Source organism: Ostrinia furnacalis, unplaced genomic scaffold, assembly GCF_004193835.3.
Source record: "Ostrinia furnacalis isolate ACB-3 unplaced genomic scaffold, ASM419383v2 OfSCF4779, whole genome shotgun sequence".
NCBI lineage: Eukaryota > Metazoa > Arthropoda > Insecta > Lepidoptera > Crambidae > Ostrinia > Ostrinia furnacalis.
The window spans coordinates 192,689-217,282 of record NW_021135018.1 but is presented as its reverse complement, the minus strand read 5'-3'; the positions used below and the strand labels follow the sequence as shown (position 1 = coordinate 217,282).

Genomic DNA, 24,594 nt, shown 5'->3' with positions numbered 1-24,594 from the left:
TCGCTGCGTCGTCTTACATAGAAATATCTGTGGCGGGCACACGAGCGGCGTCGCGTTGCGCGATACGGCGAAATCTTTGCGGTGTAGTCCAGTCATTTAAGCTTAAATTAGGTAAGAATCTCGGAATTCGAGATACCCAGCTGTAAGTCTGTAAATACTTGTATATTGACACCCTAAAAGTTGTCTCAAAACCTACATATGGTAGGGTGTAAGCAACTATTAAATTTTAAGGTCAAAGGTCACAAAAATCGGTTTTTTTGCGCTTTTTTTGGAAATATCTCATTTCCTATGGGTTTTTTGCTATTTGTATTTATTATCAATATTGTAGAATACTAAATTCTCTACAAATTTTGTTTAAAAAAATTTTTTATACGGTGAACCGTTTTCGAGATAGAGGGCGGAGAGCGCGCGGTCACTGCATCACTTCAGGTCAACTTAAGCGGTTTAGGTTTTTCATACAAAAGGATTTTCCCGCTAATTCCCGTGGGAATTTAGGTAATTACTTGTTGTAAATAAGCTTTAAGTTTACTAAGGTACCTACATGTCAAATTTCAAGCGTCTAACTTCCGTTAAGCGTTTAGATTTTTCATACAAAAGGATTTTCCCGCTAATTCCTGTTCCCGTGGGAATTCCTAAGTAAACTATAACCTGCCCAGGTGTATGAAGAATAATTGTACCAAGTTTCGTTAAAATCCGTCGAGTAGTTTTTGTTTCTATAAGGAACATACAGACGGACAGACAGACAGACAAAAATTTTACTGATTGCATTTTTGGCATCAGTATCGATCACTAATCACCCCCTGATAGTTATTTTGAAAATATATTTCATGTATAGAATTCTGTCCGTCTGTATGTTCCTTATAGAAACAAAAACTACTCGACGGATTTTAACGAAACTTGGTACAATTATTCTTCATNTAGCGGGAAAATCCTTTTGTATGAAAAATCTAAACCGCTTAAGTAGACCTGAAGTGATGCAGTGACCGCGCGCTCTCCACCCTCTATCTCGAAAACGGTTCACCGTATAAAACAAGTTTTTAAACAAAAATTGTAGAGAATTTAGTATTCTACAATATTGATAATAAATACAAATAGCAAAAAACCCATAGGAAATGAGATATTTCTAAAAAAAAGCGCAAAAAACCGATTTTTGTGACCATTGACCTTGAAATTTAATAGTTGCTTACACCCTACCATATGTAGGTTTTGAGACAACTTTTAGGGTGTCAATATACACGTATTTACAGACTTACAGCTGGGTATCTCGAATTCCGAGGTGAACTTACTATAATGACTGGACTAGGTGCGGCGCTGCAGCGCATCGTGTGCTTTGGCTCTAACATAATGATTTTGTGCCATAATTATAAAAATTATACGAACTGATTCGCACGCGATGTCACAATCATATTTTTTGAGATAATTATTTTAACGGTAGTTATTATCGGCTAATGATTTTCGAGACTGCAACATCTTGTTATCCATCTAATAATATGATATCCAAATATAAGGGCAACAGACAATAAATTGGGCATAATGTAGACAGAAATAAAGACTTTAAAACTTATTTTATTTCTACGACATAAATACTAGTCTCTACTAGACTAGAAAAAGTACAAAATGAACGTGACCTTAATGTTTTACTTAATGAGAATTATTGATACTTTTATAGTATACTAGAGGCCGCCCGCGACTTCGTACGCGTGAATCCCGTTTTTCCCGCTAATTCCCGTTCCCGTAGGAATTCCGGAAATTCCTTTCTTAGTGCACCTCTACGGTACCTAAGCTACGTCCCTTCCAAATTTCAAGTGCCTACGTTTAGCCGTTTAGGCTGTGCGTTGATCTGTCAGTCAGTCAGTCAGTTTCTCCTTTTATATATTTAGAAGATTATGTACTTATGTTAAATGCAAATATTGTTTGTTACTTATTGGATGTTGTTAATTATGGAGTCAATATTTATATGATTTTTCCTCGAATTATTATTAAGATAACAAATATTTTTTCCTACAAATAGCAATACCTACTTTTCTGTCCATAGCACATATTTTTGCAATACTTTTCTCTGAATACCGTATTCCAGAAACATTGCTAACTCTTCCAAACTCCTTACTAGTTTCTTGTTACTTACAAATATCGCTTAATTGTTGCTATAGAACCTTTTTGGTATAAATTAATTACTTTATCAATACAAAATAAATGGACCAACCTCTTCTTAATTACAAATTAATTGCGTTAATTACACATAATACGTCTTCATCACTCGGAACAAGATGTATTCCGGAATATAATAGGAAATGTGCGAAAATAAACGGTTAAAATAAAACCAAATACATCTATCACCACTCTTTGTAATGTAACATGCAATAAACAATTTGAATTTGTAATTTGAAGCTTTTTCAGGCTAACTAGGTAACTACATATAACGATAACCGGTGCTTTATAGATAGATAGATATATGGTTTATTTGCAATGCAATGCTTTTTGTATGGAGTTTGACATAATTTTGACGTTTGTCAAAGTTAAAGTAAGATAATGCAACCCAGTTAGTCTATTTTCGAATGTACAGGGTGAATTTTAAATCATTGGCATCCTTTTAATATAAGACCTACTCATGATACATGAATAGTAACTACCCCAAATATGAGACAAATCCAATTCTACTAGGTATGTATCATGAGTAGTCTTATTTGAAAAAGATGCCAATGATTTAAATTTCACCCTATAGGATTATTTTTTTTAATAGAGGAGTATTTATTGTGAGAGAAAATTAAGAATAATACAAATAATTAACCTACATAGACTAAATATTTACAAATATATGAATAAATTATATTATAAAGCATACGAGTACAGGTAAATTAAAAAAATATATTTTAGTTTCCATCACTATTAGTACCTATATGTATAACAAAGTCGCTTCCCGCTGTCTGTCCCTATGTATTAGGGTTTCTGATTTCTCGACCTATTTTTTTTCTCGAGTTTCGAGAATTCTCGAGGCCAAAGTCTCGAGTTTTCTCGGGTCTCGAGTCTTTTGATGAAAACTGCTGAAATCGGTTGAAATTTAATCAAAACACAGGTTTTTTAAAACTAATATACCTACTTTTATGCACAACAATCAATATTAGAATTAAGTACCACTTATTTTGGTAAGGAAATAAACAAAAAATAAAATCTTCTTTCATAATTAATATTTACTAATAATAATCATAGCAAAAGTCATAAAGTCGCGTGTTATTAAGGACAAATAACAATAAAAAACTCAGTAAAACTCAGTACTTAAGTAAGATAAAGTTTTTTTTATGAACAAAAAAAACTTTGTAATAAATTTTTAAATTTCTTACAGATAACGACTTGAATAAACTTTACGAGGAGGCACGAGTACCTAACCTAACGTCTGTTAGGTAAGGTAACTGTCTAGTTAACAAAATTTTCAGTTTTTAAATCAGTCAGATTAAACATACATAATAAAATTAAATATAGCATACTCGTTGGTGAACATTTTTACTTAGTTTCGATTGAGATCATTACTACTTGCAAATCAAATCAGTTAAAAAAAGAAAGACTAGGCCAGTCTAAAAGCAACGTTGACCTATTAAATAATTAAAAACTTACTTTTGTCTAAGAAAATAGGCTTTCAAGAATATTAAAGCTTCAAAATCGAAACTCGAGAATTCTCGAGCTCCGGTAATTTTTTTCTCGTCTCGAATGAAGCCAAATTTCTCGAGTTTTCTCGAGTTCGAGAAAGCTCGAGCAGAAACCCTACTATGTATGTAACTTTAAAATTACGCCACGGATTTTGATGCGGTTTTTTAATAGATAGAGTGATTCAAGAGAAAGTTTTGTATACTTAGCACCCGTGCGAAGCCGGGGCGGGTCACTAGTTGATACCAAACACGAGTTTATTACTGTTTTTACAATGTTCAGTATCGTTTTTTGACAATAAAGCGGGATAATACACCTACCTAATTTATATTCTCAACTCAACATGGGAGATTTTACAAAGGTGGCAGGACCTATAAAACATACCTAGTCGTTATTTACGTGCGCGTTATGCTTACGTGATTTGAAGCTATTTTTAGATAGGTTCACACCCGAGAGGTGACGATTTAAAAAACAATTTCATTATTTTTTCCTACAAAATGTTGTACTTAGATCACGAAAAACTACGAACTACACTCCACTGTAGAGTTATTCTAAAGTCTCTTCAGTAGCTTTTTTATGTAATTTGACCGGACTGTAAAAGAAGCCTACTGAATTTTCGATTTAAAAACATGAAAACGTATCTCAGCCCATCCCTACGTGGGTCAAAACCATCTAAGTAGTACAAAAAGAAGTCGTATCTACTAGTATTTTTAAAAGTACGATAAAAGTACCTAAAATGCAGAAATCGTAATAACTTTATTATAATAATCTGTCACTTACGTAGCATCGTAGCTTCTTCGTAGTCCTCGTAGCAAATCGTAGCTACTGTAGCTACGTTCATACTACGAAACTAAATATCAGCACTGTTGCAAATAATAAATTAATTTTAAACAAATACATAGTATCGAAAACTAACAATAACTAAATGGAAAATATGGTTTTGATTGCCAAATGAAGACCACAAATGTTTTGTTTAGATTTCGTCCATAAAATTGTTAGTGTCACGTCCAATATTAGGTTGATTTAAAAATAAAATGATATTGGTAATTGCTCAATGTAATTGAAATCGCAAATGTGGTGGATCTCAAATTAAATTCAGTTAATAAGTATTTTTTTGCTAGCGACACGTCGTTTTCTGATATGTGGAGTCGGCTACTAACTTGCACTTTACTGGCTTTAATCTTTTTCCGTAAAATGTACCTGAATGTATAATCTAACATATTATTATAGTCAATAACGATACAAACATGTTCAAATGATATGCTCATGCAGAAAAATGAATGTGCATTGAAATCTTTGGAGTGGTAGCTGGGTTTTAAACCGCTGTGTTAAAAACTATAACCAAAGTTGACCATCCAGTTCTCACCAAAAAAGTAGAAGTAGGTACTTACTAAAATAATCTCGATGCAGATTTGTAACATAGTTAAAAAGATATCACTGAAGCAGAAAAGAAGTTATTCTGTCACTCAAATTAACAAGATTCTTTTCGTCCCCAGTTTTGTTAACTTATGCAGAATCGCGCAACTTTCGTAGAGTTTTTTATTCGGAAAGGGAAAAAGCATAACAAATTCCAGAAGTTAGTAACACGTTAAATTGAAAATAATTTTCGAAATAAAAAATAGATAACTAAGTAAAATGTGGAAAATTACTCATTCAAAATGTAAGGTAGGGTAAACCGTATAGCTATTGCCCACTTAAAGATTTCAAACACATTGAGATGAAAAATTAAAGAAAGTATTTTAATTATCGACCATTTATGACTTTTTTCTAATAACTCAATAAACTGTTAAACAGAATATTAACAGTTTTTAGTTAAAACTTACGTAACTTAGAAAATATTGAAATTAATTTAAAATCCTCCAAAAAGTACAGTCATTGCCCATTACTTACACTAATTGCCCACATCAAAGCACAGTAATTGCCCAGTATCTTAAAACAAAATAATCAATTTTAAAATGACAAAAAAGGCTTTAAATAAACAAAACAAAACATTAAACTTAAATTCTAGTAGTAGTCTTCAAAATTTCAAAATAAATTGCGTTTGGCCTTATTAACATAAATATTATTAAATATTTCTTGAGCTGATGTTGATGAGTCAGAATCGGTAGAGACAGAATCATCTACATCAAAACATAGATGACGCAAAAATTTGAATTTTATATGTATTTATTTTTTTATCTTCTTTGATATCAGTTCAAGTGTTTGCTCAGAATGTTCAATTAGCTGTTGGTTATTCTTCCCTAAAGTTGTATCTATTTCCTTACAATTAACATTTTCACTAGTATATTTAACGTAGCTGTTTCATTTTTTGTATTTGCGTTTGAATTTTTATCAATTGTTTCAAGCCAAACCATATTTTTCAGCATATAATACATCTTGTACAGCTTCATTCGCTTTTTGCAAATTTTCTATGCTATATTAAACTTTTGGAGTCTTTGGCATACTGAAAATGAAACATTAAAAGCCATTTCAATATTTATGCCTGTAAATTGCAAAACAAGTCTAGCAATGAGCAACTTAAACACTGCTACTGCATGGTGGCAACACTCTAATAATAATTGCCCTGGGCAATAACTATACATTAACATATGGCAATAACTGAAATGATGGTGGGCAATAACTAAAAATATACAGATTTACGTGCAGTGATTACCCACCGTTAAAATGACCGTTAGAAATCAAATTTTATCAGTTATTTTCATTGATTATGAAGAAAACACTTATAATTTCATCATGACTATACACCATTAGTTGAATATTAAATAACTTGGAAAAAAAAATNTGCTATATTGAACTTTTGGAGTCTTTGGCATACTGAAAATGAAACATTAAAAGCCATTTCAATATTTATGCCTGTAAATTGCAAAACAAGTCTAGCAATGAGCAACTTAAACACTGCTACTGCATGGTGGCAACACTCTAATAATAATTGCCCTGGGCAATAACTATACATTAACATATGGCAATAACTGAAATGATGGTGGGCAATAACTAAAAATATACAGATTTACGTGCAGTGATTACCCACCGTTAAAATGACCGTTAGAAATCAAATTTTATCAGTTATTTTCATTGATTATGAAGAAAACACTTATAATTTCATCATGACTATACACCATTAGTTGAATATTAAATAACTTGGAAAAAAAAATTAACCTCTAAGCAAGTAATTCCTTAGTAAAATTGTTAAAGTCTTTACCTGTTTGAGTAAAATTTTCACCCGTCTTGACAAAATCCGCCATAACTGTTTGTTTTTAGTGTTTCCTATTGTAAATTTTAAATCTACTGTACATTGATCACGGAGCCATCTACTTAGTCAATTCAAATCTAACTAGAGTGATTCAAAGTCAGCACCTGACAATATTATTCTTAAAGCGGGCAATCACTACCAGTGGGCAATCACTCTCTGGTTTACCCTATTGATATTTATTTTTATTTTACATTGATAAAATTAAACCCTTAGATAGAAGAAAGTGTTATATTCGTAAATTGATAGAGAAATAAAACATAACGGCCAGTTTAAGGCTGATTTGCTAAATGGCAATGCCAGATTTTGTATGGAAGGTGGCGTCTTTTTTATTTCGCGCGGCCATCGACCAAACTTTGTTTTTTGATTTCAAAATAGTGTTTTAAACCAAACTTACTATGGCATGTATACCTCTTAACTCAGTCTGAACTGAGTTACGAGCATTAGAAGTTTAATTATTTTCATACTAGATTTGCTTTTTGCGCGCAAGTTTTGTAAGAAATTGCAACAAAATATTGCACTATTTTTTTATTGCGCTGATTCTGCTGCATACTGATGTCTGGAGCCTTTAATGGATGGTATTGTTTGTTTACACATAAAATGTCATTATTTTGTTGCAATTTCTTACAAAACTTGCGCCCAAACAGCAAATCTAGTATGAAAATCATTAAACTTCTGATGCTCGTAACTCAGTTCAGACTGAGTTTAGAGGTATACATGTCATACTAAGTTTGATTTATTACACTATTTTGTAATCAAAAAACAAGGTTTGGTCGATGGCCGCGCGAAAAAAAAAAGACGCCAATTTCCGGCATTGTCTTTTATTGCTAATTAATAAAGCTGACCACCTAATTTTTACCTTAACAATAACGATAGCCGTGTTTTTGTATTGAGTTTGACTGATTTTTGACGTTAGTTATAGTTTAAATTAAGATTGTGCAACCCAGCCTTAGGGTACTAGAAAAGTAATTCTAATTTGGATTAACGTCACAACAAATTAAGGTTTTATATTGCCAAAGGGCTATTTATAAAATGCAGATGTACAAACATACTTAAGTCAAGTTAAAAGCAAAGAATGTTTACCTGCAACTTACAGCACATACATAAGCCATATTTACACAAGATCTTCTTTCGTAGGAAAGTTTCCTTTGATGTATATCCTGAATCCTGATATTTTGCACATTCATTTATAAATGGCCATCCATACACAGGTAAGCGTACTCGTATGTCTAACTTCAGAATGCTATTTTTAAAATACTTGAAGCATAGGTTTACATTAGGATTTAGTAGGTACTATGAGAGGTTTCGCACTACCTCTGAATTCTGAATGATCCAAATCCGTCAAAATAAGGACCTAGAAAACTAGAAATAGAAAAATTCCTCCTGTTTTCTCATGTTCTGTGGTATTTTGTCCATTAGTGGGACCACTACGAAAAACTTATTTCTTCTGGTGCCATTGCTATTTTGATATTAGATTCCTAAGCCCTTTTTATTAAATACTCAGTCCTTATTTCGTCGTAACTTAGTGAGTGTTTATTTCGCGGAGTTTAGAAATAAACTTGGTTTAATCTGCTGGAAGAGGTCTGATTAGAGTGTACGAGCGAAGTTACAGAGGACAGGAGGTAAGACGCTGGTTATGCTGGGACGAAGAAGCGATTTTAATCCTTAAAATTTTAGAAATTACTCAGGTGAGTATAGAACCCACAAAAATTATAAGTTTAAAAAAATGATTGAGTTGTAAATTTTAAATGCTTGTTAATTAATAACTATATGCGTGAGATTGTAATCTAACAAGCAAACCAGTGCACAATATTGATACGGTCACTAAAATCTGTCCACCTTATTATTAAAAGTTAGACCCTAGTTGAACTCTGGCTTAAATTCATGTGTCATTTTAATCCAGAGTTCATCCTAGGTGTAACTTTTTATTAATAAGGTATGGTTATAAGGTGTGGTATTGTCCTAATATGTAAAATATTAGTCCCTTATAAATTAGCGCGTGGTGTTTTTTTTTTTGCAGAACAAGCCAGATATTTGACCGCAATCGGACCTGTTGTTAGGTGATATGCCGTCTAGGTACATACCTGCCCTGTAAATGCCTATGCGCTTAGTGTTAGTCCTTTTATTTAATGACGCTTTTAAATATCCGCTGCTGCTACCTCAATGTGTGCTAGCTCAGAATAATACACAGTATAAATGCAGCTTGCACAACCAGGCTTGACTTACAATGGCCGCCGGGAAGCCGATACTGTCCGGGTGACGTGTGAACTCTCATTGTCTATGACTGCTGCTCTCAATTGATTTTCCATTTAGCCTAGCGATACAAATATAGATATTTAAAGTTAATTTCAAGTTAAGAACAAGAGGTGATCACAAGCTTTTAATTTAGAGCCCTTATAAGGCAATAGAAGGACATAAAGGGGTATTTTAAAAGATAAAGTTAATTTAAAAATGAGATCCAAGAATGCTAATCTTCCTAGAATCATCATTAGCTTATTTAATCTCCATTGCAGGAACAATATTCCTGTCTAATTAACTAATTTACTAGAGGAAACTGGAGAATTTGGCTTTGGACAGACAGGTTAAGAATGCAGGCTTTAAGAATAACAGTTTCAAGGTAAACAAATAGATTAAATCATACATTACCTAAATAAATACACAGAAGAAACGTACATAAGGAAATATTTTTCTTGCGGCTTACGAGTCACAAATCAACAAAAAAAAATTTTTCTTTGTGTTCACATCAAAGAAAAGTAGAGTCACATGCTTATTTTATTCTGATTTCTATTCTGACTTAAACCAATCACGCTATTAGGTACAAAACAGAACAGCAGTAGGTAATTGTATTTACTGAAAACTTAAACTAAATAATGGCTCAATAAAAGTTTTTTTACTACATGTTAAAAACTGACTCACAGACCCAGAACTTCATAACCCGAGATTAATGCGTTGTTTAAATCTTAATCCAGGGTTAACTACGTTTAGGTTGTTACTCAAGCAAATGTTAAGCGTTTAATTAGAGCTTATTGACGCGTTAACTGGACGAAGTACCTCAGAAGAATTTAATAAACTTTTGTTTAATTTTTTCGTTAGGCCAACCAAGAATCATCTGATTCATGAGATATTTTTGATTCTCTAAAACAGAAATTTTGCGGTAAAGAAAACTACGATTAGGGTCATATCGCCTATTATCGCCCACCGCCTACTACTATTCGAGTCCAAACGAAATAATAAACTTAGCGACACACTAAAAACTATCTATGAATGCCTGGATGTGTGACACGTACTTCTTAAGTATTTTTTTTTTAACTTTAAAAGTTGCGGATCACTATCCGTCGTTTGGACTCGAAAAAGTAACGCGGACGCAAACAGGTGACAAAGCCCTACCTTTTATACTGCGGATATTGCTCACAAGTTTCACTTAAAACCATAAAATACCTAAGTATCGTGTATATTTCGCAATAAATAAAATACAGCCACATTACCAAGGGTGTTCTTGGTTTGTTCAATTGCATTGAAAGGTGAACTTTATACTTTAAAGCTTTTTAATGTCACTAGTAGTGCCATGATAGTTTTATGATCTGGCAATATTCCTCGGTTGATGTCGAAGGTTGATATAAATCGAATTTACGCACAACTTTTGTTCGATTCACTTTTGGTACGTCAGTTTTTATTACGTAGGTTAAAGCTGGCAAGTATTGCTTTATTTTTATGATAGTTATAAAAAAATTAGATAGTTTTCTGATAATGCTAGATAATTCATAGTTATAAAACTACACAAAACCTGCGTGAAAACGACTCCTATCGTTTCAGCACTACTGCTCTATGGCTGAGTTGCACCACCTAACTTTAAGAGTGACTATAACAATAACCAATGTTTTTGTATGGAGTTTGACAGATTTTTCACGTTTGTTAAAGTCAAAGTAAGATGGTGCAACCCAGCCTAAATGTTTTGTTCAGGTCTCGTAGTTGATTCTGAATTGTATTTTAATACAGATGATTAGTAATCATTATTCTGATTACTGGTTAAGAACATTCTAATTACAACTCAATCAATTGTTAAAAAAATCTATTAAACACAAACAAAACAAAAATGTTTGGCCATTCTTGTTTACTAGTTTATTGAACGTACAAAAAGTAAAAGAACGAGCAATTAAGGAAATTGAGAAATAACGCTTCACGCTCGAATAGATACCTTAATTTAGCATGCGGGGACTTCTAAAAACGCTACGATGCGAATACTGAATCGGTATCGGTACAGTAAAAATACATAGAGCAGGTTCACACCAGTAAATTCAAGGAATTGCTGTTTTTATTAGACAAGCCATAGGGATAGTCAATAGCACATTAAACTAAGTACCTAAGTTCATCTAACAAACTAATACCTACATCTTTGTTGCAAAATTACTACTAAATAAAATGTCGAAGTGCATCACAGGCATTAGAGTAAACGGATTTTTTTTGATAAATGGAGTGATTAACATTTATCTAACTTGGCCTGATGGAAAGTGATGATAAGGCCAAAAATGGAAGCGATCTGAATTGCTATCAAAGACTCTGAAAGATTTCTGATTTGTCGATTTTGCAAAATACCTAGGGTAACTCCAGGATAGATGCCCCACTTTTTGAAACAGCTCTGTAACTCAGTCAGTAAGTTTTTATCAACAATTTGACCTTAGTATCTGTAAACTTTGGTATTTCGTCTATGATATTACTATAATTATTTTAGTTTAAGTTATACCGATTCTGAGAAAATACCATTTTAATTGACCACTAAAAAGTGGGATAGACGCCTAATGTGGGGGATAGAAGACTCACTGTATGATTGCTTCAAAGGATAGATGCCTGATGCAGGGATAGATGACTCGTTAATATAGTTTTTGAATTCTAAGGATCAAATGCATTTTGAAATCAAACAAGCCGAGTATTATTATTTAAGATTGTTTGTTATTAAATGAATTAAAAATAAAATTTAATATTTTTTATTAAAAATAATACTACTCCTTCTAGCGCAGTCGGGTAAAAAGGTAATTCGATCAGAAGGGCACCGTATTTATTACTTTCCTAAGGTTAGCCGTACTACATTCTTTTTTTCTTCTTACTTGCTACCTGTGACAAAAAGAGCAGGTTAGGATAGATGCCCATAGGTGCATGGGGCATGGCCCTAAGGGCATCTATACCCAAAAAAATTAGGCAACTATCCTTTTAGCACAGGATATGTGCCTTTTTTAATAAAAAGTATAATAACACTAAAAATCGAATTGAACATAGCTATCCCGTATAATTTATAAAATAGTCTATCAAATTATATAAAAATCTGCTTCATTTTACAGCTGACAAAAAAATTATCCATTTAAAGATACTTACCAATATTATTTCGACGCTCGCTAAGGTCTGGCCGCGGAAGATTTTTACTCTCACTGGCTAAACGAACGCACTCTTTGATGGTTTTCGAGGCGAAAAGTGGTACGGGGAGGTCCCTTTCTATTATACGTACTATAACTTTAGGCTAAATTGTTTGTAACATAGTGTACTTAAAATCGCGGCACCTATCCCACTGGGGCATGTATCCTGGAATTACCTATATGAGTCAAAAAAGGCGTACCTTTACTCTACTGCATTAAGATTCTACTGTTGTACCGTTAATATGGTTTTGGGACTGTTTGACCCAAGGTTGTTTTAATAAGAACCTTTATATGTATGAAAAGATGCTGCAAGCAAGATTTTATCGGTGATTTGAAGGAAAAATTGCTATTTCGGCCTGTGAAACGATCAGTCGCACCTCCCAAATAATGGAACTGATATTAGACACTACCAAGAAAGAATACAGTTACTACAGTGACAGTATTGTTTTGGAAAGCGTAGGACGTCCTTCAACTATATGGAAATGGCTGGTAGTGGTTGAAAGAAAACAGATGAAAAACATTATACAGTGCGTTAGCATAATAGAAACTTTGCTTTCGATGGCTGTATTGCGTTGGAAATAAAAACATTGCTTCACGATTTCAAAACTAAACACTTTGGAGTGCATTATCTATTTCATTTCATCACAACCTTATTTCTTGACTAATTTTGCCATTTACGTTTGCAATATCGTGATATTTAAACCCTTGGGTATCTTGTGGTTAAATAGTTTTAAGTCTGTAAATCAGAAAGCCCTTGGTTAGCTTGCAGGCAAATTGATAAATTCAATTGATAAAAGCCTAATCAAACTTAGAACTCCAACTATGGTTAGGCTTAAATCAATTATATTGTGAAGAAATTAATCATATTTATTATGACTTTCTGCATTACAGAAGGCACTTTAAAATAACCGATTGAGCTATTTCAGGCGCTGAAAAGTTTCTCATAAAATGTGACACATGTAATTTTACCAATAACCGACTACTTTTCTAAAAACTTGCCTTTTCATATGATGGATGTTGACCATAATATCTGCTGCCGTCAAAGTCCGTAAGTTTTCAAAGTTACAAGCTTAAATTATGTTAGAAAAACTGATCTTCTCAGAACACACCAAAACTTGTAAAGAAAATACTGCGTGGTGATGTTTATTAGATTCTAATTTACAAAACAAAGAAACGGTAAGATCAGTTCGACTCTACGCCTGAGGCATCTACCTATGTAGGGTGCTTTTATAGAACGATTATTTATTGTTAAAAGTAGGCTTTTATTTAAAAAAAGTTTCTTTACAGAATAGACATCAAAATCATAAATGCTACTTTATTGAAATTACGTAGGCATTAAGTTTCTCCTGAGAAAAGTTACACATTTATATATGGAATTATATTAGAAATCCGATAAATGCTGTTTCGGATAATGTTCTGTAAAAACTGCACCTATGTAGTTTTATTACTCGTAGAAACGTAAGCTTTATTGCCTGACAATGGAAAGTGATAAAAGATAGTATCATCGTCATCATCATCATCATTTTATTTTCCCTACTTAACTCGTTCATATTATGTTGTAGAAAATAAACACCAAATAAACAATTTTACTATAGGTATCGTAATAGAACTTGAAAAAATATTTGCTACATTTAGCAGAAGGCGCACACATATCCCAACTTGTTTCAGTGTGACGCTTATTAAATAATAAAAAATCGGCTTCATCACCACCTCAAGGAAAAATAGGGACGCAATTCCCAGGGGATCCGTATTTTCCTGGATTTAATATACTACAGTGAGGTGTAGGTTTGCGTTCGTGTGGGAAGAAAAATTAGTTTCCTTTACTGTTCCTGAACTACACAGGTAAAAATAGACATGTTCTAGCGTTTATTATGCAGTTGTTACATCCTTATTATTTATAGTTTATGTGGTAATTTTAAGTATTAACCAAGTAAGTTGTTCGGACCAGTCAAAATAATTAGTGATTCGTAATAATTTTATTGCACAGCACAGATATCTGTAATGAAGAAAATAATATAAAAGAAAACACTGAAAATTGTCATCACTGAAAAACAAGCAGCAGTTTTTCAGAAATATACATTACAGAAAGTTACCCGTAGCTCTAACCTACCAGTACCTACCTAATATGGTTGGTATTCCTGTGTTCAATGCAAATATCAGTCACTTATTCTTACTCACTCATTCGTTTCTTCCATTCTATTCCTATTGGAGAAAATCGGACGTGCCACGTTGGAGTTTATAATCTCCACCCCAAAATCGTTTGTAATTAATTTAACGTGTGTCCTATTGTACCAATAAACACAATTTCCAAGTGTTTCTATCTATGAACAACCTGTATTTTTAATTAATTGCAGGTTTAGAATGAACATTATTAGCAAATCAAAAAAGTAAGACGATACGCGTAGGAGAGACGTTGCTTGTTTTATAAACGAGAAAAGAAAACAAGCTAGCCGCAGGTTATTACTGAAATTAAGCAAAACACAACACAATAAACACATGGTATTTCCTTAAACAAGGTAAAGAGGAGATAATAAACCAGAATGTGTTTATAAGTATATTTTATTATGTTTGACTTTTTAGAAAATTGGTTAACAGCCGTTTTTTCTGCGAAATGCAGATTGCGTAATTTTCAAATGATGATAGGTATTATGTTTGAGACTAACGCCAGTATTCACAAACATTACTACGAGGTCTCACAGTGCGCGTGGACGCTCAGGATAACACACAAACCAATCACAGAGCTCTGTTCAAGTTCAACGCTGTGCTGTTCGATTTGCAGACTTTGTTAAATACGGGCGTAAGCCTCATGCACTACCGTCAAGTTTTGAAATGACGTCACTATCGTATAAAAACACCGTATTGTTATTTCTTCCTAGGAGTTATAAAAGGTCAATTTTCAAGTAAGTACAAGTCAGTATTTTGGATTTAAATACCAATGCCAATGCCTTTTTCTCAGCACAAAAGAGATCCCTGTCTAGGAAATATTGTAATAAAGTGTGTATTCATATCCAAGATCTTGTTTAGTCATTTCTTGCGTAACTTAATACACAATAGTGATCAAAATGTAGAAATTACTCGAATAAACTTTACTAAAATTGGGTTCAACTTATTGACCAATCGAGCGCAATGGAACTTGTCTCCACCAAGTTTAGTCTCATTCGTCGTACCTAGAGACAATTGATCTAGAAATGACCCTATTAGTCACACAATTGGTTTGTAATATTTCATTAACTAGTTTTGCACTTGCCAAGCAAAACTCAATCGTATATCAATCCAATTAATGTTACTCTTGAAAGAATTGGCTCTATCGAATGAATTTCACATTGTGTGTGAGCTTTAAGTTAAACGTCTGGTAAGATGTTTAATGCAGTTCGTTCGTTCGTTCGTTCGTTTCAGCCAAATGACGTCCACTGCTGGACAAAGGCCTCCCCCAAGGTTTTCCACAATGAACGGTCCTGCGCTGCCCGCATCCAGGCTCTTCCCGCGACCTTTACCAGATCGTCGGTCCACCTAGTAGGAGGCCTGCCCACGCTACGTTTTCCAGCCCGTGGTCGCCACTCGAGAACTTTCCTGCCCCTAATTCACAATTCTAATTACGAAAATACTTACACAAAGGATCCTTGCTTAAGTGAAGCAGCAAATCGAACGCACAGGTTGAATAGAGCTCTGTGATTGGTTCGTGTGTCACCCTGTGCGTCTGTGAGACCTCATACTCGTAGTAATGTTTGTGAATACGGGTGTCTTCACATCATCACAATCATTAGTGAAATAACATTATATACAAATTATTTTGTACTAGAAACCTACTTTTCGTATTAAAAACACCAAAGATTCGGTCTAATATTCTTAACATTTGTAAATCATGACCAATTATACATTGAAAATACCAGCAGTTCTTGGAATAAAACAAAAATGGCTTTTGTTCTGTGTCTCATTTCCCATATTTCGGCCATAATACATTATTTGGCAAAGATGAGAAAAGTTTCATAAATTCTCAATATCCGGACGACGTATCAATTTATTGCCTGAGGTAATTTTTACTTTCTATATTAAGTAGGTTGATAAGTAAAATGTTTTTAATTTACCGACTCGTTTGTTTTCGTCAACCATTCTCATTAAATTAGATCCGTAATTAACGACAAATTAACTGGCCAAATTAAACGTAAATTAAACAAAAGAAATACATTTAACACGCGATTAAACTTCAAAGCCTATAATTAGTCATTTAAACAGACATAGCATATGGGTTTGACTCTTGTGGTTAGTGTAATTGGCTGAGACGTGAATATGGTACAACGTAGTTCTCTTTTTCGTTAAGTTAAAATATACAGGGTGTCCCAAAAAGTAGTGTCAAGCCGAAGCCCAGAGGTAGAGCGTCACTATCATATGATGATGTCTACTTATGAAAATAAATGTCAAAAATAATAAAACTCATTCAAAAAAGACATACTCGTAGAGGATTGTCATTTCAAGGAGCCTTAAGGTCTCATAATGTTAAAAGCATAGATTATCCCAGTATCACGGAAGAGGGTTCTACGGTCTTTTAAGTCTACAAACAACAGTATACGAAGGTTAAAACTGTTATATTTTATGTGGTTTTAATAAGTCTGAGTTTGCAACGGCAACCTGTAACTTACTCACGATATTTTTAGTAAATTGCATCAAGCGCTCTCTCAACGCGTGTTTCTAATTTACGAAATGAACTTTAAACTTAAAGTTATAAAGTATTTTTTATTATATTACAGTATGCACCAGAAGACTCATTATTTGAAGTGAAACCGAGTCGTAGCAATTCATCAGTGAACTTATCACTTTATTACGGAAATGAAAAACCGTGTTTTAAGAACATATTCATACGTTCTATGAACAATCTATAAATAATACCTAAGTAAGTATATTCAACATCAATCACCATCAATAGGTAAGAAGGTACTCAACGTAACTATTTGGGACATGTATAAGCGCCTTGAAAAGGGCTTATACCTACTTACTACTAGAGAATTTGAATTTGAAACCCTCTATCGATATCTTGTCTACTCATATTTAACTGGCCACATTCAATCTACCACAGACCACATTTACATTTGTATAATTTACTAGCGGCCGCCTGCGACTTCACTTTCAACCCCCTTTTTATCCCCTTAGGCGCTTACCTAGGGGTTGAATTTTGCAAAATCCCGGCTTAGTGAGTAACTACGTTCTAAAAGGAACCTCCATTCAAAATTTGAGACGCCTAGCACTTGTAGTTTCTGAGATTACGTGATGAGTGAGTAAATGAGTTAGTCAATCAGTCAGCCTTTCGCTTTTATAAATATAGATAGAAAAATAAGATTTTCAGTTTCTGATCGTCTCAAATAGGTAATATTATCTATATGACAGAAATAGTATTTCGCAGTCGCCGGTACTTCAATAGCAGCTACTCTATATTAATTTCTAGCTAAAAGCTCCTAAAGTTCTAACTAGAAATAAAGAATACCCACTGATTTTAAGTAAACTTAGATTTCAAAATCAAATGTCAATTACTATGAAGGTGCCCTTGTTAAGACCATCTAGTTTATGTTCATGAAGATCCATTCATGGAAGAGTCGAATAATCCAATCAAATTATTTCAATAGATTAGAAAATGAACAAATCAGTAAAGAGTGTCTGTAAATCTTTACACTAAAACACAGTAGGTACAAAGTTAGTTTTACTAATTCATTCGCAAAGTAAACTAACTAAAGTAGGTAACCAATTTTTAATTTTGAGTAATCGTAAACAATGGACAAATTGATTTATTTTTCGAATTAGATTTTTCTCAGTTAGATCGCAGTTAGAAACAGACTTGTTTGTTGATTGAACCCAATTGAACCAGAACCTGAACTTAGTTATCAAGCCACTGCGACTTTGTTATTAATCATTTACATTTACTTTTAAATAACACCTAGGTTGAACCGTAGGAACAAATCTTACTAATCAACTGACATTCTAGTTTCTACAAACTTGAATCAAGTAGGTTTTCTCTAAAAGCTTTCAAGGATTTAAAACCTATTAACAGCTGTTTAGCACTAATGCAGCACAAACAGCATTGTTCAGAACAGAGTGGGACCTTTAGGTACTTTAGAATTACCTTCAAACACTGAAATCTTGAAAATTAGGATATCCTCCTAATTTATTTTGAACGGGAGAGGATAATGAAGCGAAAATAGGTTGCGTTCAAAATATGTTGGTTTTGCTCAAAAACATTATTGAAAACCTTGATTTATTTCTTTTGGAAGTTTAAAAATATATTAGCCACATACTATAAAAGAAAGCTAGGTACCTACTTCTTGATTTTATCAATTCTCGTGTCACAGTGTTTGTAACAAAACTCCTCCGAAACGGCTTGACCGATTCTTATGAAATATGTGTATAGTAGTAGGTCTAAGAATAGGATGTATACTATTTTTCATACCCGTAGGGTATGCACTAAGATATTACACCTACGTGCAAAACAACGTTTGCTGGGTCAGCTTCTTTCTCGCTACTAAATAGTAAGTAGGTAAATCTTTTACTGAAATCCTCAGAATCTATAATCCTAAAGATAAAAGAAGATGCTTCAAAAACTTTCAGTTAACTAAGCTTATTTGAAAATTCACCTTAATTTACTGTGCGTACTGAAAAGTCGGAAAAGTGTCGTCACTTTACAAATCACGCAAGGTTTTGCTAAGTGAATCTTTTGCTCTGGCATTTGGCCAGGCGCTCTTTTTGTTTCTGCCATTAGCGCGAATGGTTAATGTTTGGATGATTTATTTAACGAAGTTTTTACTTTATGATTGTACAGTTTTATTTCTTTTCAAAGATAAATTTGTTAACAGACGAATGGTTTTTCATTCAGACTTGTAGATACTTTTGAACAGTGAACACAAATCACTGTCTTGGATTTGAAATAATAAGTCTTCTTTCGTGGAAATCAAAGCCAAATATTCTTCTTACTTAATTTCTGTCTATACATCTCACTGAACGTTTTTCTCTAGGGTATATTTTTGAAATAAGTCTCATAGTACGAGAGCCCACGACCAAAATTTTTGTCTCATAGCAATACGGCCAAAACCGCATCAAATCGATAGATACGATTATCCTGAACTCGAAAAAAACAATATCAGACATTTTCCGCGTAGCGTTTGATCTGACCGAATTGTCAAAGAATTTTACCGAACTGCATCATAGCAATATGTCTGATTTGCAGACTGTAGTTGAATGATAGTTCTGAGATACCGGAAACATATTTTTCAGACGTTAGTGGTGTAGTGCAAACCCGTAAAGGTATACAGGTCGGCTAAATTTGTTGACATTTTCAAAAATTCGCTCAGGCTATATGCTACGCGCAAAATGTCTGAAAACAAACTTTTTCGTAATACAATTATAAAATCTATGTACATTTTCACTATCAGACGTATTGCTATAAATACCGACTGTCTTTTTTTTTTGAAACAGCAGAAACGCAGTTGCTACACTTTCGACCGTTACTACACACCTAGTCGGGTTCAGAATCATACAATCTAACGATTTTATAGGGTTTTTGCCGTATTGCTATGAGACATGGTTTTGGTCGTGGGCTCTCGTACTATCCTATTTAAAACCGCATCTTTAAACACAAGGAAGCAAATTATAATCAAGAATTTATGAAGCAAGACTTTTCCTCTCCATACATAGTTAATAGCGTGTAAAAGATCTAAAACTACATTTTTGAACTCCGCTGTTCGTTGAGATCGTATAATTTTTTTTAACTACTTATTAAAAACTAGCGGCCGCCCGCGACTTCGTACGCGTGGATCCCGTTTTACCCCCTTCATCTATCTTACGCGGTTTTGATTTTTTCATACAAATGTTTTTTCCCGCTAACTCCCGTTCCCGTGGGAATTTTGCAATATCCTGTAGTAACTATGCTTTAAGTTTACTAAGGTACCTGGATTCCAAATTACAAGCGTCTAACTTAAGCGATTTAGATTTTTCATACAAAAGGATTTTCCCGCTAATTCCCGTTCCCGTGGGAATTTATAAGTATTCTATAACCTGCCTAGGGGTATGAAGAATAATTGTACCAAGTTTCGTTAAAATCCGTCGAGTAGTTTTTGTTTCTATAAGGAACATACAGACAGACAGACAGACAGACAGACAGACAGACAGACAAAAATTTTACTGATTGCATTTTTGGCATCAGTATCGATCACTATCACTCCCTAATAGTTATTTTGAAAATATATTTCATGTACAGAATTGACCTCTCTACAGATTTATTATAAGTATAGATTACACACTTACGATGCTTATACCTTGAAATTGCGTATGTGCACACGACGAGTATCCATTATGACTGTAATTTAGACCCCATTTACTGAAATTCTTTGCATTCATGAGGACATTTAGGTCCATAAAAATTTAAAGCGTCTCATTGAACTGAATTTAACTTAATGATAAAAATTCATTGGTATTCATTTGAATGCATCAGCAACAAGAATAATTATGTTATCAGTCTAAATATCTATGACACAAAATTGTACGTTTAAAACATTACTGACATTGCATTATGGTAATGCCGATTTCTAAAAGTGTAATATAAAAACCATTCTACAGGGTCAACAATAGCTAAAAAGACACTTAAACCAGCACAAGAATAGTTTTCTGGTTGCCCAAGGGAATAGCGACTCTATTACCACACTTATGCCCTTAACATTCCATAAAATAGTTAATTTTCGCGGAATGGAACAGTTATAGTGATAAAAAGGAAAGAACAGTGATAAAAATATCTCGTGCTCAGCTGAATGTGACATGCAATAATCGCTACTCTTCACTAAGGCTGGATTGCACCATCTTACTTTAACTGTGACAAACGTCAAAAACCAGTCATACTCCATACAAAAACGCCGGTTATCGTTATAGTTACGATCAAATGGCAATGCCAGATTTTGTATGGAAGGTGGCGTCTTTTTTTTTTCGCGCGGCCATATACTAAACTTTGTTTTTTGGTTACAAAAAAGTGTAATAAACCAAACTTACTAGCACATGTATACCTCTAAACTCAGTCTGAACTGAGTTACGAGCGTTAGAAGTTTGATGATTTTACATACTAAGTAGATTTACTTTTTGCGCGCAAGTTTTGTAAGAAATTGCAACAAAATATTGCGCTATTTTTTTATTGCGTTGATTCTGCTCCACACTGATGTCTGGAGCCTTTAATGGATGGTATTGTTTGTTTACACATACAATGTCACTATTTTGTTGCAATTTCTTGCAAAATTTGCGCGCAAAAAGCAAATCTAGTATGTAAAATCATCAAACTTCTAAAGCTCGTAACTCAGTTCAGACTGAGTTTAGAGGTATACATGTAATAGTAAGTTTGGTCTATTACACTATTTTGTAATAAAAAAAAAACGTTTGGTTGATGGCCGCGCGAAAAAAAAAGACGCCAATTTCCGGCATTGTCTTTTAGGTGGTGCAACTCAGCCTACGTTAGTTTTCGTAGCTACGAAATAAACGACTACGAAATAGTGCTACGGGTTTGCTTGGAGATGCTACGGCTGAAGCTTGACTGTAAATTATATGCCAACTTCTGTCCTATTACAGAAAGCTTAGCTCAGTGAGAAAGCTCACGACAAAAACAAAGCTGTAAAATGTAAACTTTTTGGAAAAGAACACTATTTCATATGTAACTTATGTATTGGCACTGAAATGTTAGGTACAGATTTCATATCTCTCTAGAAATTAATTTAGGTCTTCAAAAGGAAGCTTATATGTCCATCTTTTAAGTTCCATCTTCATCTTGATCTCAGATCATAGAAGGGAATGTGATCTGAGATCTTGGTTAATCAAAATTGTTTCGCAGACTGAGTTACTTTTAATACATTAATATTAATATAACTAACTTCTTGTCCTAATATTATGCAGAATTTATGTATTGTTTTGCCACTATTTTATAGCGATAAGTGTAGATTAACAAAGATAATAATTCTAAGACGGCCTCTAGGCACAGAGGTTCGCGTATCGTACACCAGCACCAATTGAGTTGCAGGTTCGATTCCTAGGGGGTTATTATTGTATGAGCAAGTATCATTAAAAGGAAAAACAAAAAAAAAATACAATAAATTAAAAAAAAAAAAAAAAAAAAAGTATTTAGACTGCCATGTAGAAATTAGATCATTTAAAGGATCGTTATCTGTCTGATTTTACAAGCTTGGTGTAGGTAGTTTAATATTACGGGAGTGGTGGTGTAGAATGGAAGTTATGGGAGTCATAATGATGTGCAGATTAATCGACGTACGAACCAAGACAATAATTAAGCAAAAGATTTATATTAATATTATTTTATCTGTATTTTGACTCATGTACGAATATACTCATTTACAGATGAACTTGCTTGTCAATATTCTCAGAATGAAGTTTAGTTAGTGCAGTTCAGTAAAAGTTTAATCTTTTGAATCACAGTCACGTTTAGCTCTCCTGTTTTTATTTCTGAAACTATAGCAATATTTGTGTGTGTATTTTCATGTCAGCTAAATTTCAATTTGATTGAAGTAAGGTTTCTGGTTTTGTGATTCAGACTTGGAAGATGTTAAACTTCTTCTTCTTCTTCCGCGGTCCCTCACTGATGAGGATCGCGACCACAGATAGTGTTCCTCCACATTAATTAAACTAATATTACAATTAAATGTCATTCAGTCGTCAGTGAGAAGAAACTGATAATTTTCGTTAATGAAGATATCAATTCAATATCCCAAGATTTAAAATTGAATTTAAACTAACCCTTTTTCAAATAAAATGTATTCTACAAGTTTTGTGGCAATTTGAATTCCTAAAGCTTTATGTAATAAATTTTACATTTAAATTAAAATACTCGGTTTGTGAAAGTATTTCAAACACAGCTAGATTGTACTTAAGTGTTATTCTAATCTTGAAATCTGAGTAGCGATTCCCTTTGAGCATTCTTTAACGAAGTTAAATTGTTACACGGGCATTCGATACTTCACCAGAAGAATTTTTAAACTTCCAGAACAGTTTTAAAAGCGATTTACACCTTTTTATTTAATGTACTTTTACAGAATTTTCAGAGCTATAAAAGTATTTAGTAAATACGTAGTACAATATAATAAAAATGGCTTTTAGTTTATACTAAACCGTATGCTGAGCAAACTGATCCATAAGTTGTAGTTAATTGTTGACCACAAAAGTAATAAAGTATTTACTTAATATTTATTAATCTAGTAGACAAAAGACAGTATTTATCAATCTATACGTATCTATACGAGTCGAGTACTTTATTGTACTTTAAACTTTAACTTTCAAGTAATTTTTGGAGATTTTTTATGAACTTTCACAGCTACGCGAATTAATATTTCGTAATATGAATTTGTGATAGTAAAATATTACCTATTTATTTGTTAATTTTGTCATAAGCAAAATAATTTTAGTCATATTTTATATATTTTTAAATTAAATAAATTTTATAAGTCATGTAACCAACCTACCAAAGACAGCCGAAAACCTAAACTAAAAGTTAAAACTCACAAAAGTACGTACCCAACACTATTCAAAACCAAACTCGCGAAGTTTGTAGCGCGTAGCCGCACGTCCACGCCGTAGCGGAGGCCGGCAGAGTTTGCGCTCCGTAGCGGCCGAGGCATGGTTTTATGCGCACCCGTGACGTCATGGCTGAAGATGAGCCATGGCGTGGGATGTATTGTAGTACATTGTACACTTGGATTGGTATAGTAAGGTTTGCGGGCTGTGTACCTACCATGAGTTTACGTTAGGTGTGCTCGCTAGCGAGTACGTCAAAAATCTCTATGAAGATTTTGTTTCTTGAAAGTAGCCGCTAGGGGCGCTGCACAATATGCCATACAATTAATGTCATTTTTTTACACAGTCGCTAGCGAGCACACGTAACGTAAACTCATGGTAAGCACACTGATCGGTGTACAGGTGTGCTCGAAAGTGAATGGTCCACACTTAAAAAATTATGAAGATTTACACATTTTTTCACTTTTCAACCCTTATCATTTCATTAGTAGCAAAAGCTTAATAAAACCGTTGAAGAATAAATGGGCGCTTTCATTGCTGTCTTCCCTGAAGATTAAAATCCGGGCCTTTTCAAGGCGAGAGTGAATAGGCACTTACAGGGCAACTTGTTATGCATAAAAAAAATTTCACGGCGGACCGACATTGTGGCCTAATTTATAGTTTGTTATATCAGATCTTTTCTAAAAGATCCATATCCTATTAGGATCTTATCTGTCAGATAAACAATAACTTTGGTTTACAGGTCTGTAACAAAGACATCTGACAATA

General features: G+C 33.5%; 1 protein-coding gene across 1 annotated transcript in view; it reads right to left on the bottom strand.

Moving 5' to 3' along the window:
• The window catches only part of Fa (FMRFamide), a 33,880-nt gene extending 9,989 nt beyond the window's left edge, over positions 1-23,891 (bottom strand). Inside the window, exon 1 of the mRNA XM_028314531.1 lies at positions 23,827-23,891. The gene's annotated coding sequence lies outside the window, so the exon portion shown is untranslated. The remainder of the gene's footprint in view (positions 1-23,826) is intronic.
• Between the last annotated feature and the right edge of the window lie 703 nt (positions 23,892-24,594).